The sequence below is a fragment of the Protopterus annectens genome, chromosome 6.part1, assembly GCF_019279795.1.
Source record: "Protopterus annectens isolate FY-2018-M chromosome 6.part1, PAN1.0, whole genome shotgun sequence".
In the NCBI taxonomy this organism is placed as follows: Eukaryota; Metazoa; Chordata; order Ceratodontiformes; family Protopteridae; genus Protopterus; species Protopterus annectens.
The window spans coordinates 177,076,297-177,093,860 of NC_056738.1; the positions used below are offsets into that span (position 1 = coordinate 177,076,297).

The following is a 17,564-nucleotide window of genomic DNA, read 5'->3' on the forward strand; positions in this document are numbered from 1 at the left end:
ATGGAGTCAATTATAGGTAAGAAATACCATAACGGTCATTAAGACTTGCGCATGTAATCTGAGCACAATGGATAAAATAAGATAAACAATTTCAAGGCAGACTGACATGCAGGAAATGGATTTGATAATGGAAGCACACACAATACACAGTTCCTGGAGAGGAAAATCATGGTGATTGAAAGGTTGAACTAGTTGCCTTCAGTGAAAGACAAGGTTGAACTCCAGAGTGAGGAACCAATATAGCAGATTATGATCAGGAAATAAGTTACCTCTGACTGCAGAACATAAAATTAATCTGATTTTGGTGTTGAATATCTGATAGTGATCTCAACTTTAATGTCAGTAACTATAACAACATACGACCAGGTTAAAAAAAAAAAAAAAAAAAAAGACAAAGATCATAAATTATAATTACAAAACACACAGCTTGTTGTTGTTGTGTCTTTCGGCTTTTACCGGTTAGGGGTCGCCACAGCGGAACTCCAGTCCGCTAATGATTGGCAGTAGATTTTTATGTGCCTAGTTGCCAGCCCTGACACACAACCTTCAACGAAGGTACGCCCATTCACGCATGTCTCCAGACAGAAGACGCTCTAGCTGAGAATCGAATGGGACAACGTCTTACTGTCAGACGACAGCGCTACCACAGCACCACCACCGCAGGTACAAAACACACAGCTAAATCACAAAAAAGACCCAATCATGATGAATAGAGGGACAGTGATAATTCATACTGTAACCAGTATGTATCTACCAAAGTCAAGAAAGCATATTTTTTCATTCTAAATACTTCTAAAAGCCATTTCTAGTCACTTCAGCGAGACTACTGGACCATTTGTAACTTGCTGATTCAAGCAGTTCTTGAATACAATAACAATCTATTTTTAATTCTCTTACTTTATTCATATGTTAATCACGCAAGTCCATTGGATGTGTCCTTCTTTAGGGTTGACCCTGGAGCTCTGTGATTAAGTGGCTTACTCAGCATTACATAGTAGATAAATGGAGATGGAAGGACTCAAAACCTGTACCATTGCTTATAGGGAACAGCTCATTAACAGCTTATAGTCTTAATCCTCTGCTCAAACTGCCTAGAAACAAGCCACCTAAAACCTTGAAATAGTACAATTACTACTTGAAAGATCACAGGGTTGTAAACAAACCATTCAAAAATACTTCAGGAAGTGGTCTTATATTCTGCTTCTTGCAGGTTACTTAGCCTGGACCTCTACCTGGTCTATAAGGCACTGCACGATCCTGTACTGTTTGACAGCTTATATCTGGAATCCACTTCTTGGGGAGATGACCAAAATGTGGTACTCAATACCAATAAATTTAATTAAAAGACAAAAGTAAAACATTTATAAAGAGTTAAAAAAGAAGTGGTCCAAGTACCAAACCTGGAGGGACACCTTTGCGCACTGTATACCCGTACAAGAAAGTTTGGCCAGGTAATCTGTAGACTCTGTTAGTAAGATAGTTTTGGAACCACTGTATCCACTTAACAGCTAATTTGTGAGGTACAGAGTTGTGAATTGTATCCAAAGCCTGTCTAAGGTCAAGAAAGGATGGACTCATCAGCATAGTATGCTCCATGTTAGAGAAAATACAGTCCTTCAAGCTGCAGATAGCAAAGCAGGATGCTAAAAGTTTGATATGAAGTCATGTTGGTCATCACACAGGATGTTCTTTTGTGATGTATTCAGTTATCTGTTTGTAGATAAACTCTAGTATTTTGGTTAGTGGATACAGGTAAATAATTAGAAGGTAGCCATTGGAAGTAGATCGGGAAAGTACAGTTTTGTACACTTACCATAAATGTAGATGTTCGAGTGTATTCACTGTTGCAGTCATTACATTTGGGTAATCTGCTGGCAGGTTGCCCTCAGTCAGCCTGATTAACAAAGTCTTGGGTCCTGCGTTGGTTGCTGTCCCTTCTTCCATGACGTCAGGTCATCAGGGGTATAAAACATGCAGCTGACACCATTACATCAGTTTTTCTTGCCCAGATGTCAGGTCCCCCCCCAATGGGGAGCAAATAAACACAAAACACAAAGGTATACCTCCAACCACAAGCAAATACACCAAAAAGGCTTTTAAGCATAGTAAAGGAAAGGAGACGTACAGTCAGAAAAAACTAGGGGGCTGGAGGGAGGGTAACCAGGACTGCAACAGTGAATACACTCGAACATCTACATTTATGGTAAGTGTACACAACTGTACTATGTTCTTCGTGTTTCACTGTTGCAGTCATTACATTTGGGTAGAGTCCCAAAGCTATGGTTGGGGAGGAGAAGTTTATACAGGATTAGGGCCAGTTATAAGGCCCTGCAAGACGGCAGTGGCAAAGCCAGCTCTGGATTTAGAGAAAAATGGTAAATGATAATGCTTGGTGAAAGTATATACAGAACTCTAGGTAGCAGCTTCTAGGATATCCCTGGTAGGAACACCTCTGAGAAAGGCTGCAGAAGTAGATGCAGCCCTAGTGGAGTGAGATCTGATCCCCTGGGGGATAGGTTTTCCATGGTGCTTACAGCAGAAATGAATGCAATGGCTTATCCATTTAGAAATGGTTTGTTTTGAAATAGCCTTTCCCTCTGCCCTTGCAGCAAATGCTACCACCAATTGTTCAGATTTTCTTCGAGATTTAGCCCTGTCCAAGTAGAATCTTAGTTGTCTGTGCACATCCAAGGAATGCAGAATCCATTCCCCTTTGTTCTGTGGACTGGGGAAGAAGGTTGGCAAATGAATGGACTGATTAAGAGCCACACTGGAAACTCCTTGGGCATGAAGGATGGACTGTTACACAAACTCCACTCCACACACCTTCAGATAGAAACAACTCTGATCCAAAACAATACCAAAACAGCAAAATCTTCAGAAGTCAGGAATCGAAAAACAGGAACCAAAGTCAAATCCAAAAGCAAACTCTTTATTCTCCTGCGCCCTCGGTGTAACCACTTTTCAAGAGTATACATTCTCACTGAAAGAATGGATATATATATATATATATATATATATACTCATAACAATTAATTAAACAATTAATTAAACAATTATGTTCAAAAAAGTTTTAAAGCAGACACCTCCAGTTTATTTCATTATTCAGTCCACAGGGTGTCATTGTATTGTATTTCAAAATAAAAATACTTTCCTTATATTGTAAGTTATATTTCAAAGCATTTTCATCATTACAAAGACATTTCACTCTTTCTAAAACTGTTCCTGTTAAAAATGAAGCATCACTATTATGATAAACACTAAAATGTGTGGCAATAAATTTATTGTCTTATGTCTCTAATGTGCTCACCTAACCTAATCTGAAACTCTCTTTTAGTTTCACCTATATAATATAATCCACAGGGACAGTGTAAAGCATACACAACTCCCTTACTTCTACAGGTAAAACTATCTCTTACTGTGAACCTAATGTTGTTAATATAATTAAATGTTCTAACTATATTCCTACAAACACTGCATCTACTGCAACATCTTGTACCAAATTCACTTAGTGGTCTTGGTAAACAAAATTTTGGCATTACAAATTTACCATGTACCACCATATCTTTCAAATTTCTTCCCCTTTTATAGGAGAATAAAGGTTTTTGTGGCAAAATGTGCATCAACACCTTGTCTTTCACTAAAAATTTCCAAAAATATTCCACTACATCCTTTATGTCTCCACTTTTTACATTATATGTAGAGACAAAATAAATACCCTTACAAGTTTTATCACTGGTTGCCAGATGATATTTCTTATAAAGGTGATATTCACCCTTATTACATTTATTCCTTACCATATTATTCTCCTTTTTTACCTTCATAAGGGCATTTTCTAAAATATTCACACTGTACCCTCTTTTCAAAAACATATTATATGTGATATCCTATTCCCTTTGTAAATTTTCTTGTGTGTTACATAATCTAGATACCCTTGTCAATTCCCCATAAGGGAGAGCTTCCAAAGTATGTACAGGATGGCAACTAGATGCATGAAGGTATTGATTACCATCTATAAACTTCCTATGTATATTTGATATAATTTTACCATGTTCTGTACCCTCCAAAACAAGATCCAAGAATATTACTTTGTTTCCATTCTGTATTCCATCAAATTCTAACCCAAATGGGTTACCATGTAAGTCTGTCAAAAATTCATTAACTGAATCAAAACCACCATCACAAATAAAAATCAAATCATCTATGTAACGAAAATAAAATAACACATTACATTTCATAAAATTTAACTCAAATAGAAATTTCCTTTCAAAAAAATTCATAAATTGGCATACATGGGGGCAAAAGCTCCCCCCATTGCTGTACCTTGTTTCTGCCGATACAAAACATCATTAAAAATAAAATAATTATTCTTTAAACAGAAATCCAACAAATCTACTATGAAATCAACAGAAGGGTTGTCTTTTAAAGATCTCACTGCATTGAGGCCATCATCATGTCTAATAGAGGTATACAGACTTAACATCCATAACCAACCAATACATTTTGTTGTTCCAAGAAATAGAGGATATTTTGTTTAAAAATTCCATACTATCTTTGATGTAAACTGGAGATTTAACTACATATGGTAAAAATATTCTATGTAAAATCAAACCAGTGTTATGTAGGAAATAGTTGCAGGCTGTAATAATGGGTCGACCTGGGGGGTTATGTAAGTTCTTATGTATTTTTGGTAAACAAAAGAATATAGCTAGATCCTTTCTATCATTGTCTAACCTATTCCTCACATCCTTCTCTGTAAAAAAACCCCAGCCTGACTCCCCTGTCCAACATGTGTTTAAATTTTGTAACACCTCAAGGCACGCACGTAGGACTGTTGGTGCACGGTCCAAACCAAGAATAGACAATCCAAAAAGAGAGCAGCACTCAGTGACAGCAGGATAAAATTACATTTATTTGAGGTTGCCAAAATCAACCTACTATTATTGCACAAACCGGTTTCGGCTGTTAAAGCCTTTTTCAATGTGACTTAACCAAAAGCTTGAATTTCAAAAACCATAATGCATCCTGGTTCATGTTTTATACCCACACCTTAAAGTGGTATTGTCCATACTGATTTCTCTATACAGAGTACTTATGCATTTTGTTATGCCATTGGAATGTAAATGAAAATCATTTCTTAAACATAATTAGACATATTGATTTACCATATTAACATGCTTATTATTGCTTACTACTTACAAATATGTTATAATTATATTCTAAAGCATGTATTATTGCCATATATTTATTATACATGTATTATAATGCCCACAGTAATTACACAAGTATTATGAAAATATTATAACCACTCAGAATATAATTCTTAATGAGACTGATTTCAACTATAACCCCAAATAATTAATATTTATATAATAATAAGGGGCAAAAAGCCAATAATATGCATGTAATTATTATATATTTTCAAAAAACATATTATTGTTTGTGTTGATTATTAAATGTTGAGGGTTATAATCTGACTACTAGGTAAATTGTGGACCAAAATCATTTGAAATTTCTGTTGCCTGTGAAAATATATATACATATAATTATATACGTATATATATGTTTTTTCTTTGTTCCATTATTTATTTTGTATATTGACCTGTTATTATTGTATGGTCTATATATATCAGATATTTTGATATTCAACTGCCTGATGATATTATTATAGTCTTATCATTCCTGTGAGGCACCTAAAGACTATCCCTCATGTACTTGGTATTCATTTAATCCTGGTTTGAAAAAAGCCCCAGATTGGGTGATATATTTGGCCCAATGTTCCTGTTCAGCTTTCTATGTAGGGCAGACTTCAAGGCCTATTAGAATTAGAATTAGCGAACACCTTAGTTCAATTAGAAATAGGAAAATAACCAATGCTTTATACAAACACACTCAACAACACACAGGAGCTTCATTTAAGTTTATTATAATAGACAAAATACAATTACACAGAAATTTCAAGAAGGGATGGCACACCAAACTCAACAACATGGAACATAAGTGGATTACCACCCTTGGGGCTTTTTTTTTTAATAATTACATGCATATTATTGGCTTTTTGTCCCTTATTATTATATAAATATTAATTATTTGGGGTTATAGTTGAAATCAGTCTCATTAAGAATTATATTCTGAGTGGTTATAATATTTTCATAATACTTGTGTAATTATTGTGGGCATTATAATACATGTATAATAAATATATGCCAATAATACATGCTTTAGAATATAATTATAACATATTTGTAAGTAGTAAGCAATAATAAGCATGTTAATATGGTAAATCAATATGTCTAATTATGTTTAAGAAATGATTTTCATTTACATTCCAATGGCATAACAAAATGCATAAGTACTCTGTATAGAGAAATCAGTATGGACAATACCACTTTAAGGTGTGGGTATAAAACATGAACCAGGATGCATTATGGTTTTTGAAATTCAAGCTTTTGGTTAAGTCACATTGAAAAAGGCTTTAACAGCCGAAACCGGTTTGTGCAATAATAGTAGGTTGATTTTGGCAACCTCAAATAAATGTAATTTTATCCTGCTGTCACTGAGTGCTGCTCTCTTTTTGGATTGTCTAAATTTTGTAACAGCCTTTTGATAATGAATCATATTGCTTCTTTCATATGTTGTTTCATCCTGCAAATGATTCATACACATCTCAAAATATTGCACAACACTCATTATAACAATTTTGTTTCCCTTATCGGAAGGTTTGATAATATCCTTCCTGTCACATAATTCTTTTAAAGCACTCCATTCTTTATAAGTTAAGTTATATAAACTATTACATCTATTCAATTTTATATTTCTACATATATTCTCACATTCAAATTTAATCATAGAGCCATAATGAATAGCTCTCTGATTAATAAAAGGCGGAATAAATTTGTTAGAAGAAGCTACATAAGACATATCTATTGCATTGCCAACAATAGGAAATTGCACATCATCATTACTTATACATTCATCACATGAATAAAAACTATCCTCAGATTCACATGAAGAAAAGCCTCCATGTGCAGAATTAGAACATCCTTGGTCCCTGCTAAAATGAACTTTCAAATGTATCTTCCTAAGAAATTTAAAGATATCTTGCTGTATCAAATATTCTTTAGGAAAAACAGTAGGTATAAACTTTAAACCTAAACATAACACAGCAAACTGTTCATCAGACAAATCACAACCAGATAAATTAAGAACAATACTTTTATCATTAAAGTCATTACTGTTTAAATTTCTTGTTGTTATATTGTTGTCCATATCTCCGATTCTGACGAAAATTGTCAGGTTGATTGAATTTCTATGAAGGATGGATTGGTCCTGAGAGATACCCTGTCTACATGAAAGAGGATTAAAGGCTCCACTGCCATTTGGGCCTGTAATTCAGAGATCCTTCTAGCTGAAGTGATTGCTAAAAGGAAGACTGTTTTCCAAGAAAGAAATTTTAAATCTGCAGTAGCAGCTGGCTCGAAAGGAGGTAGAGTGAGTTTCTCCAAAACAAAGTTAAGGTCCCAGGCAGGGGTAGGAGCTCTCCTGGGTGGTCTCACGTTTTTTGCCCCTCTGAGATACTGCTTGAGCACAGGATGAGAGAAGAGGGGTGGGTTCTGTGTTACAGTGAGCTGAAATAGCTGAGGCGTGGATTTTAATGGAGGAAAAAGATAAGCCCTTGTGAAGCATCTCAGATAAGTATTGCAAAATCTGAGGTAAATTGGGTGCTGCTGTGTTCATTCCTAAAGATTGGTTCCAGGCACAGAATCTTTTCCATTTGTCAGCATAAGATTTTCTAGTACTAGGTCTCCTCACCTCCAAGATGACATCCATCACATGTTTGCTGAGGGATGATAAGGGTGAATTTGAGTAATTAGCCAGGCTGCAAGGTTCAATGTTGCAAGTTGAGGGTGCAGAATTTGGTTCTCCTGCTGAGACAGCTGGGAAGGGGTCTGAGGCAGGTGCCATGGAGATATTTGTGACACACTGCGCAGGAGGAGGTACCAGTGTTGGTGCGGCCAGTCTGGAGCAATCAAAATCATCCTTGGTTTGTCCTGTTTGACTTTTAGTAGAACTTTGGAGAGCACAGGCAGAGGGGGAAAGGCGTAGACTGATAGGTTTTTCCAGCTGAAGGACACAGCATCCACTTTCCAGGCTTGTTTGTGGGGAGTGTGAAACTTGTTCAACTGGTAGTTCTGGGGGGGGGGGTAAATAGCTCTATGTCTGGGCTCCCCCATTCGCTTGTCAACATGTTGAAAATCCGTGGTTCCAGTTTCCACTCGTGTGGGTCCATGAGGTTTCTGCTTAGTCCGTCTGCCAGAGTATTCAATTTTCCTGGCAGGAATTGAGCTTGTAGATGCACTTGGTAGCTCAAGGCTGTGTTCTGCAATGCAATGGCTAATCTGCAGAGGGGGTAGGAATGTGTACCCCCCGCTTGTTTATGTACCACATAACCGTGGTGTTGTCCGTTGTTACCATTAGTTGTTCTGGAAGAATGTAGTCCTTGAAGGCTGTCAGAGCATTCTGTACAGCTAACATTTCTTTTTGATTGATATGTAGATGCATTTGATTTGGGTTCCATTTGTCCCTGCCAGGTGAGCCCCCCATGCATAGTCTGATGCAGCTGTAGTTAGGATTTGGGTGGCAGGGGGTAGTGTGAATGGTAGTCCCTTGTTTTGGTGGCATGGAGGCGTAGGCACGGTATGACAGGAATCATTGTTTCCAGGCTGTGACAATGTTGACTCCATAGACTTTTCAGATACCACTGTAGTTTCCTCATATGCAGTCTTGCATATGGAATTAAAAAAATGCAGGAGGCCATGAACCCCAAGGCTTGCAGTATTTGTCTTGCAGATAGCAGGGTTTTTGTGGCCACTTGTCTAAGTTACCAAATGAATTTGCTTCTCTGGCGAGAGGAAAGCCATCTGGGCAGTTGTATTCAAGATTGCACCCAGGAATGTAATCTGTTGACAGTGTACCAGTTGGGATTTCTTTTTGTTTATGGTGTAACCCAGACAAGTTAGAACCCTTTTTACAAATGCCAGATGATTTAGATGTATGCCCTGGTTTTCTGTCCGAATTAGACAATCGTCCAGGTATGGGTATATCTGGATATTTCTGCCTGCAAAATGCAATAACTGGAGCCAGGCACTTTGTGAATACCCTGGGTGCAGTAGACAAAACAAAGGGCAGTGCAGAGAACTGATAATGCAAGTAGACTGCTTTGAAGCGTAGGTATCTTCAGCAAGATTCCCTGATTGGGATGTGCAGGTATGCTTCTTTTAAATCTAGAATTGCCAACCAGGCATCTTTGTCTAGCATAGGAAGTAACTGGTGAAGAGTCAGCATCTTGAAATTTGGAATCTCCGGAAAGGTGTTTAGAGTAGACAGGTCCAGGATTAGACGCCATGATTTGTCTTTTCTGGGTACCAAAAAAGCCTGGAATAGAAACCTTGTCCCTCTTCTGGTACCAGTTGAATAGCCCCCATGCTTAAGAGGGAAAAGTACTTGTTTTTGAGCCTCTGCCCACTGATTTGGGGGCAGGTCTGGCCACCCGTTTGGTGTTGGCAACCTGTGGAAATGAAATCTGTATCCCTGGGACTCCAATTTAAAACTCATTTGTCCTGGGTTATGAATTCCCAGTTCTTTGCATGAAGAGCAATCTTTCCCCCCAAAGGGGCAGCAAAAAGGTAAGTGCTTGGCAATTTTAAAAGGAAGTCACTGAGACTGTTTACTATAGGGGGGGTGTCTTGTTATTTCCAGATTTGGAAGTGGAGGCCCCCCACTACTTAGTTCTGAGAGTCCCCTGGGACTGAAACCTGGGGGTTTTGCTGTGTCTGGGTTTGGCTTGAGAGGATCTAGAAGGGCCTGGAAAGGATCAATTCTTAGTAGGCCAGTGCCTACTAAATCTTGGAGGTTACACTTGTAAGAAATCTTTAACAGTTTGCATAGATTTAGCTTTATCTTCCATCTTTTTTAGAACTTCTTCAGCCTTACTGCCAAACAGAAGGTCCTGATTTAAAGGAGCATCCAACAATTGAGCTTTAACACGATCAGGCAAAGATTGCACCTTAAGCCAAGCATACCTTCTAAGCACAGACCCAGTAACAGCAGCCCCACAGGAGGCCTCTAAAGAATCAAAACCACATTGCAAAGCATGTTTTACAACTTGTTCAACAGAATGCATTAAATCTTGTAAATATTTATTTTCCACACAGTCAGGAATCAACATCATTTTCTGTTTAAACAGTCCAATAATATGCTCTTGATATTTTAACATATGGAATTGGCAGTTTAAAGCTCTGATTGCCAAGGTTGCAGAAGTATAAACCTTTTTACCCCATCTATCCAGCGCCCTGGAGTCTCTATCAGAAGGGGTAGGATTTTTAGCAGTAGAAGCCTTAATGCCCTTGGGTCCCTGAGAAACGGTTTCTGGATCTGCAACAGGATTTTTGAAAAGGGACTTGTGGGACTCAGGAACCCTGTAGTACCTGTCAGGTTTACTAGGAGCCGGAGGCAGGGAATCAGAGGCCAAACTGGATTCCGAGAACACATCAACAATGTCTAGTACAGGAAGTATAGCCAACGGCCTATGCTGAGGAAGAAGAAGGAAATCCCTAAGCCTCTTTTTTGAATCAGAAATTTCCTAACTTTCCCAGTGGAAATGCTCCCTTAAAGCATGTAAAGTTCCCCCAAAAGAAAAATCCTCAGGAGGGGAAGCAGAGGGAATGGAATCCTCTGCATCAGAATCCTCATAAGTAGGTATGGACAAATCCAGGTCATTAGAAGAGTCAGAAGAAACTGAATCCTGATCAGAAGATTCATAAGCAAGCTCAGTCTTAGGCCTCTTAGAGGGGGGGGGGTGACTACCCCTGATTAGAGTTATTAGATCTTCAGCCATTTTTATAATTTGTTTTTTTAGACATAGGGGCCTGAGCATGTGGCCTGGACGTCGATTTTTTTGACATGGATCGAGATTTAGGCCTTAGTAATGAAGGAGGTGTTGTTTTAATATGCAAGTCTGTAGGCCTGAATACAGCCTCAGAAACCGGTGCCTGCACAGTGGCTCCAGACCCATCCAAGGTAGAGACATCTGCGGGTTCCATAGTTGAAGTATGTCGCGGCAAATGGGTCTCATTAGAGGCCTGCAAATCAGAAATAGCAGTTATCAGGGGCTGCAAAAGCGCCTCATTGAGTACCGGTGAACTGGCGACTGGCTTAAGAGAAGCATTGTCGGCAGTTTTGGACCTCGACGGCCTGTCTCTGTCTTTATCTTTGCATTTTTTCAGAATCCCGGTAGTCAGATGGCTAATCAACGACATTTCTGGATAATTAAACCAAGAACCAAAATAATGAGAGGCAAAAATATAATGACGACGGATAGAGTGCTGATTAAATAAAGCACAGACAGTAAGGTACGTCGTGGTCAGGGCCCAGGCAAGGAATACAGTACGAATGAAAATCTTTATGAGGTATTTGCTTTCCACAAGTAATGCAATTATTAACTTTTACTGACAGCGGTAAGGAGCAAGAAAAGTTTTCCCAATGGGGTACTTAGCTTTAAGTTCAAGACTTCGTAGCTGAAACTCGAAAACGAAAATTTCAGGAGTCAGCTGACCGGCACTTGCGAACTGCTTCTGCTTCAGGCACACGGCAAGAAAGACTGATGTAATGGTGTCGGCTGCATGTTTTATACCCCCTGATGACCTGACGGAAGAAGGGAAGGACCCAAGACTTTGTTAATCAGGCCGACTGAGGGCAACCTGCCAGCAAAGTACCCAAATGTAATGACTGCAACAGTGAAACACGAAGAACATCAGCTCATGGTCAGCGGTGTGAGGGTGGCATTCTTATAACTGAAAGGCAGAGTACTAGTGGTGAGGGTTACATTATGCAGGAAAGAGGTGTGAGAATTCTGTCACTGTCAAGTCATACTTCAGACATAAACAACAGGACACTAAAATCAGTTGTGAATTTTTCAAGGAGTTCTCCAAAATTTGATTTGACTATAGTTTTTGAAATAAAGTGGAGGATTTTATAAGACTTTGTGTAATAGAAGGCTGGGAGATTATTTGGAAGATTACTGAATAAAGAAGCTACAGAAAGTGAAGCTTAGCTGTTTTGTCTTTCAGGTCTGCAATTAATGACAAGCTGTGATTGCGCCCTTTATAGCTTTAGAGAAAATTTATGTGGGGCCAAGATTTTCAATTGCTTTCTAGAATACTCTGAGCTTGCTTAAGTAGACGACCTGCAACTTTCTACAACAGTCAACTTCAGCCTGGTTTGGTGAAATTCTAGTTTTGATTTTAGCTGCTGCTATTTAGAATATTTATCTGCATTACTCACATTTCTCTTCAGCCCACACTTTTGTCTCTATGTGCTGTTCAGCAGGTTTAGTAAGGCACGGAGTTCATATGCCTTGAAGTCCAAGGATTTAAGTGGCTATCCTAGTTAGATGCATGGATCCTCCTCATTCACTGACAGTATGGAAACTTGGCCATGTGGAAGTCAAGATAATGAGGTTTGCAGATGACTGACTGATAATTAGAGACCCTAAAATGAACAGTCTCTCTCTCTCTCTCTCATGGATTTATTTTCCGAGTTTCAGAAGGTAGACGGCTTCAAGGCCAGTGCCATGAAACTAAGGCTCCTACCGGTCACTTCATCAGCTGTTAGACTACAAGTAGTAGATTATCAGTTTCCCTTTTGATGGTGTGTTAAATTTCTCAAGTACTTTGGAGTAGAAGTGCACACTTCTATCACCTCAACTATATAGATTAGATTAGATTAGATTAGATTAGATTAGATTAGATTAGTACTAGGCTAACTACCCTTGTGAGCCATTTTAAGCCTAGCCAATTATCCCCTGTGAGATTCAAACCCTGTACCTTGTGTTTGTAAGGCAAACGCCTTAACCATTAGGCCATCCTCCCAACCTATCAGCTAGCCTTTTTAAATTTTGGAAATGACCTATTTACTTCAGTTCACTCATGGCATACCTTGCATCTCCCATTTTTAGCAAAAATAAATCCATCAAAATAATGTGTCCCAAAGTTATTCTATTTTTTTAACAGTGGATTCCAGTATATTATAAGAATCGTTGGCTGTCTGAAATTCAGAAACTTATGTTGAGCTATGTTTGGAACTCTAGTAGGCATGAGATCTTTGTGTACACCATTCTCCCACTTAAACAGGAAGGCTTGTCTCTCCCTAATATTAAGAAATATGTCATGACATTTCTTATTCACAAATTGGTTACATTTACACACCAACAGAAAAGGATAGGCTAGGCTAGATGCTTTAATAATTGTTCAGCTCCCCTGTGAATTTCCTGGCATGGTAAAGCTCTTCCACTGTAACTGCAGGAATGGTTTTGTTTGGCTCATGGGGCTATAAATCAATTAAGCAGTATCAGAGGTCTTTCTTATTTAGGTTTTCAAGATATCTTCTTATGGGTGTTAACAAATGTGGGATATATCATTGAAGGAAGGCAATATGTTGTGCAAAGCTCAAACCAGGGCTTAATCCTTGCATTATTTTGATAAAATTAGCAAGGACTACAATTTACCATAGAAAGATCGCTGGGGGTATTTTCAGTTTGGGCATGCAATATTATTCTTTACAATAAAGGAATACATCAACTCTTCTCCCCGCCTATGTCAATGTGGTCCTCATTCTTTGAAGGCTTCTATGACATGCACGAACTTACTGCACCCACACTGCATACAACCTGTTATGTAAGAGAATAAATCAGTTTTCTGTACCTCCTGCAGCTTTTAATGCCAATTAAATCTAAATTTTAGAGCCAATGCAGAAAGGAGTTTCAAAAACAAGAGTAGATAGAATACGGTAGACATAAAAGGAAGGCAACCTGTAAATACTGTAATGGGTGATGGTGTCAGTGGCAGAGATGCCCAAGAATACTGTGCTGAATAAAATTAAATAAACCAAAGGGAAGTGAAGTTATAACAGGATGAGAAGAGGGGTAAAAGAGGAAGGAAAAATACAATCAAAGAAACCAAAAGAGAGAAGTTATGTCAGAAGAAGGTGGGGACGGGAACAAAACAGGAAGGAAGAATGGTAGCTGGTAACTGTAGAAACAGGGATGTCAAAGTGTACTGGAGAATTAAGAGGAGGGGAGAAGACTGGTAACTATAAATGTAGAGATATTTGGGGTGGGTAGGATAGGGGAGCAAAGTGTTGCTGAATGCAGAGAGTCAGAGCTGAGCGGGCTACTAGAGTGTAACTAAAGGAAATGATCATGTACACTGTTAATGGTTAGAACTGTAGGGGACAAAAAAGTAAAATTGTTCATGTCCTATCTAAAAACTACACCCAGACAGTATAAACACCATATTGGACATTCTCTGAAAACAGGAATAGTGAGACTAACCAGATAAACAACAGGTAAGAAAGTAAATAAATGTAACTAGTATTTGAGTAAGGATGGGAAATAAATACGGCTTAATGGTATATTTATACATCTTTGCACACAAACACAGACATACATACAGATTCACATGGGTGGCTATTAAAGTGTAGAAAATGGCAGCTGGCAACCTTCATGGCAGCCAAACATGGTGTTCTCGTAATCACACTGTCCTAGTTAGGAACCAAGCCCACCCTGTATTTACCTGATACAGGATGGTGCAGTAGAAGAACAGGTATCAGTATGTATACCAAACTGCACATATGTCACAAATTACCAGTATATAACTACCAGACTAACAACTCAGTTAAAAAAACAACTGCAGTCATATCCACCAGCAAATTAATTTAGTCTCCAAAACAGTATCTAGCAAAAAGTAAACCATTAATTTGCTAGGCACCCAAACTTTCTGTACATGCTCTAGGGATTACTCTTGAGCTGATAAACCAAATACAAGTGTTTTTGCAGGGGGCAAGCCCCCACTGCAACCATCACACTTCCTGCTAAATACATACATACATAGACACACACAGTATACATATATATATATTACATATACACACATGTAATTTATATACACACACATATAATATATATATATATATATATATATATATATATATATATATACACACATACACACACACACAGTATTTTATATATATATATATATATATATATATATATATATATATATATATATATATATGTATGTATGTATATATATATATATCTATATATCTATATATATCTATATATCTATATACACACACACATACAGCTATGCACGCATGCACACACACACACTTTTGTTTTTATTAATTAAGATCACACAATTCCTATGAAAAGGGAATATTCCCCTTTTCGGGTATTGTTGATCTTGCACACTTGTTGACCATCAGATTGAATCAATCAAATGGTGTCAACATAGCTGCCCTAAACCTGTTTTTTTATAATTAAAAGCCATAGAGTCAATTACAGGACAAGAACATTCTGTATAGCTGATCTGCAATGCAATGTTAAAGATATTATCAAAGTAATAAATCCATATATTTACTGCATGACCTTTTAACTGTAACTGCAGTGCAGCAAATTAGTAAGGCTACAAGCTGCTAATCAGCTTCAAGTGCATCTATGTGCATTTCTGTCAGTGTGCAACTCTGACTAAGTCATATCATTGCTTCCAGTTTACACCCCAAGAGAGACATTATATCAACTGTATTTATCTCTTTTTTTTTTTTTTGTTAATTTGTTAAAAAGGAAAGGAAGATTGAAAGAACTGTACTTCTCTTTGATCATTTAATCCATGTTTTAACAAAAATGACTTTTGGATACTTAGGAATAGTTTATAAACTGCATGGAGGTGTTATATGCTTAACATTTACTGTCTTTCTTCAAAGTAATATAATTTCTAAAATCGAACAGTGGTGCTCATTTTGATTATCATGTCCTCTTAATTTATAGAAGAAACTCTACATATGCCTTATTTCCCCAGCTCAGCATACTAAGAACCAAAATCCTGAGACAGGTCAGTTGTTTTTGCCTTAACACCACAGCACAGACACAGGCTCTATCCAAGGAAGATGCAGCCTATTATGGTGTCAGGATTCACTTATGTTATTTACCCTTTGTTGAATGGATTATTTCCACTAGGCCAGTGGCCTCTTTTCAGGGGAGTATTCATACTGACTAGTGGAAGTTTTACTAGGGCATTGGGGAGCTTCCTCTCCTCCTTTTTGACAAGTGTTGGAGATGGATCAGATAGATGCAAAGGATCCCACAACTCAGGCAGATGGTAACGTGGTTTAATGTGTCATCTGAACGACAACATGCTGCAGTGTCAGCAATGGAAAATGAATCCAATCATCTGAGGTGTGAACAGAACTTGCAGCATTCTTATCTACCTGTTGAGCCATTAAAGGCATTACTAGTAAAACCATCTCGATGGAAGTCGTTTCTGTAAAGGTCCGGCTTTAAATGTCTTCATTTTTGGGTTTAAATCTGCTGAAAATAAAGCTGAACCACTGCAAAAGTGTAACCTCAGATCAGTAATAAGAACAAAACTGAAATAAGGTGGCCTAAGTATCACTAACAAGAACAAAAGCTTAAACATCATTAATAAGAGCAAGAACAGTTACAGGACAGCCTCAGTATCATTAAGAACAAAAGGTGGTTTCAGTATCGCTGCTAAGAACACAAGCTTTATTAATATTAGGGCAGTCTCATTCTTATACTACAGATTTCCAAATTTAAAGCCAAGTCAAACTGTACTGGTCTTTATTTAACACACACAAGAAAAAGCAGAGCAAAAAAAACATTTGCAAGCATCTACAATCTAATGAACCCAATAAACCCAGAATAATATTAACATGCACAAGCATCCACAGTTTAGTAAACCTAACAGACCCCACCATGCTTTGCAGATCTCTGGATGATACCATACCATGCAGCAAGCATGCATGTCTGACATGACAGACTTCACAGGTAAGGCAGGATAGTCTGCGCATGTCAGTGCACACCACTGTGTGCAATGCAGCAACGTATAGTTACAGTTTGTGTCCGTTTGCCGCATAAAGGGCAGCACTGCAAACAGCGCACAAAGCAATGTAAATGCACACAGCAAAGTGGCAGCCCTGTTCATAATACGAACAGAGAAGAAATGGGGTGGATAGGAAAAGTAGAAAAGGAGAGGAGAGCAAAAAGTGTAAACACAGAAAGGATATAAGGCATAAATGGTGGAGGAAGACAAGGTGCATTTTTCTGTCTGCTACAGCTTCTGTTACAATTTTTATAAAAAAGGTATGTGTGGAACACACAGATGGATTTCTTAGGAGGTGAGGGTATAGGGGGAAAAGGTTAGGTAAAAGGACTAGATAGATATTGGCAGTATTACACACAAATGTTAGGAAGGACAATAGACTTGCACATACCTACACAGGGTGAAAAACTGGGAATGGGAAGGTTGGGCAATGAACAAAAAATAGGAATGACACAAAAATGAGGGAAGACACTGAAGGGGACAGGGTTGGCTTCTGGCATGGCATGGTTGGATAAGAGATGATCCCTAACAGCAATAAACCCAGGCATCACTTACTCCGGTGGCTAAAGATATGGGCAGGTTATGCCTCTGGAGTTACAG

The 17,564-nt window shown here is 38.0% G+C and overlaps 1 protein-coding gene across 5 annotated transcripts in view; it reads right to left on the bottom strand.

Moving 5' to 3' along the window:
• Positions 1-17,564, bottom strand: part of TMBIM1 (transmembrane BAX inhibitor motif containing 1) — a 1,047,780-nt gene that overhangs the window by 721,306 nt on the left and 308,910 nt on the right. The gene's annotated exons all lie outside the window — the stretch shown is intronic.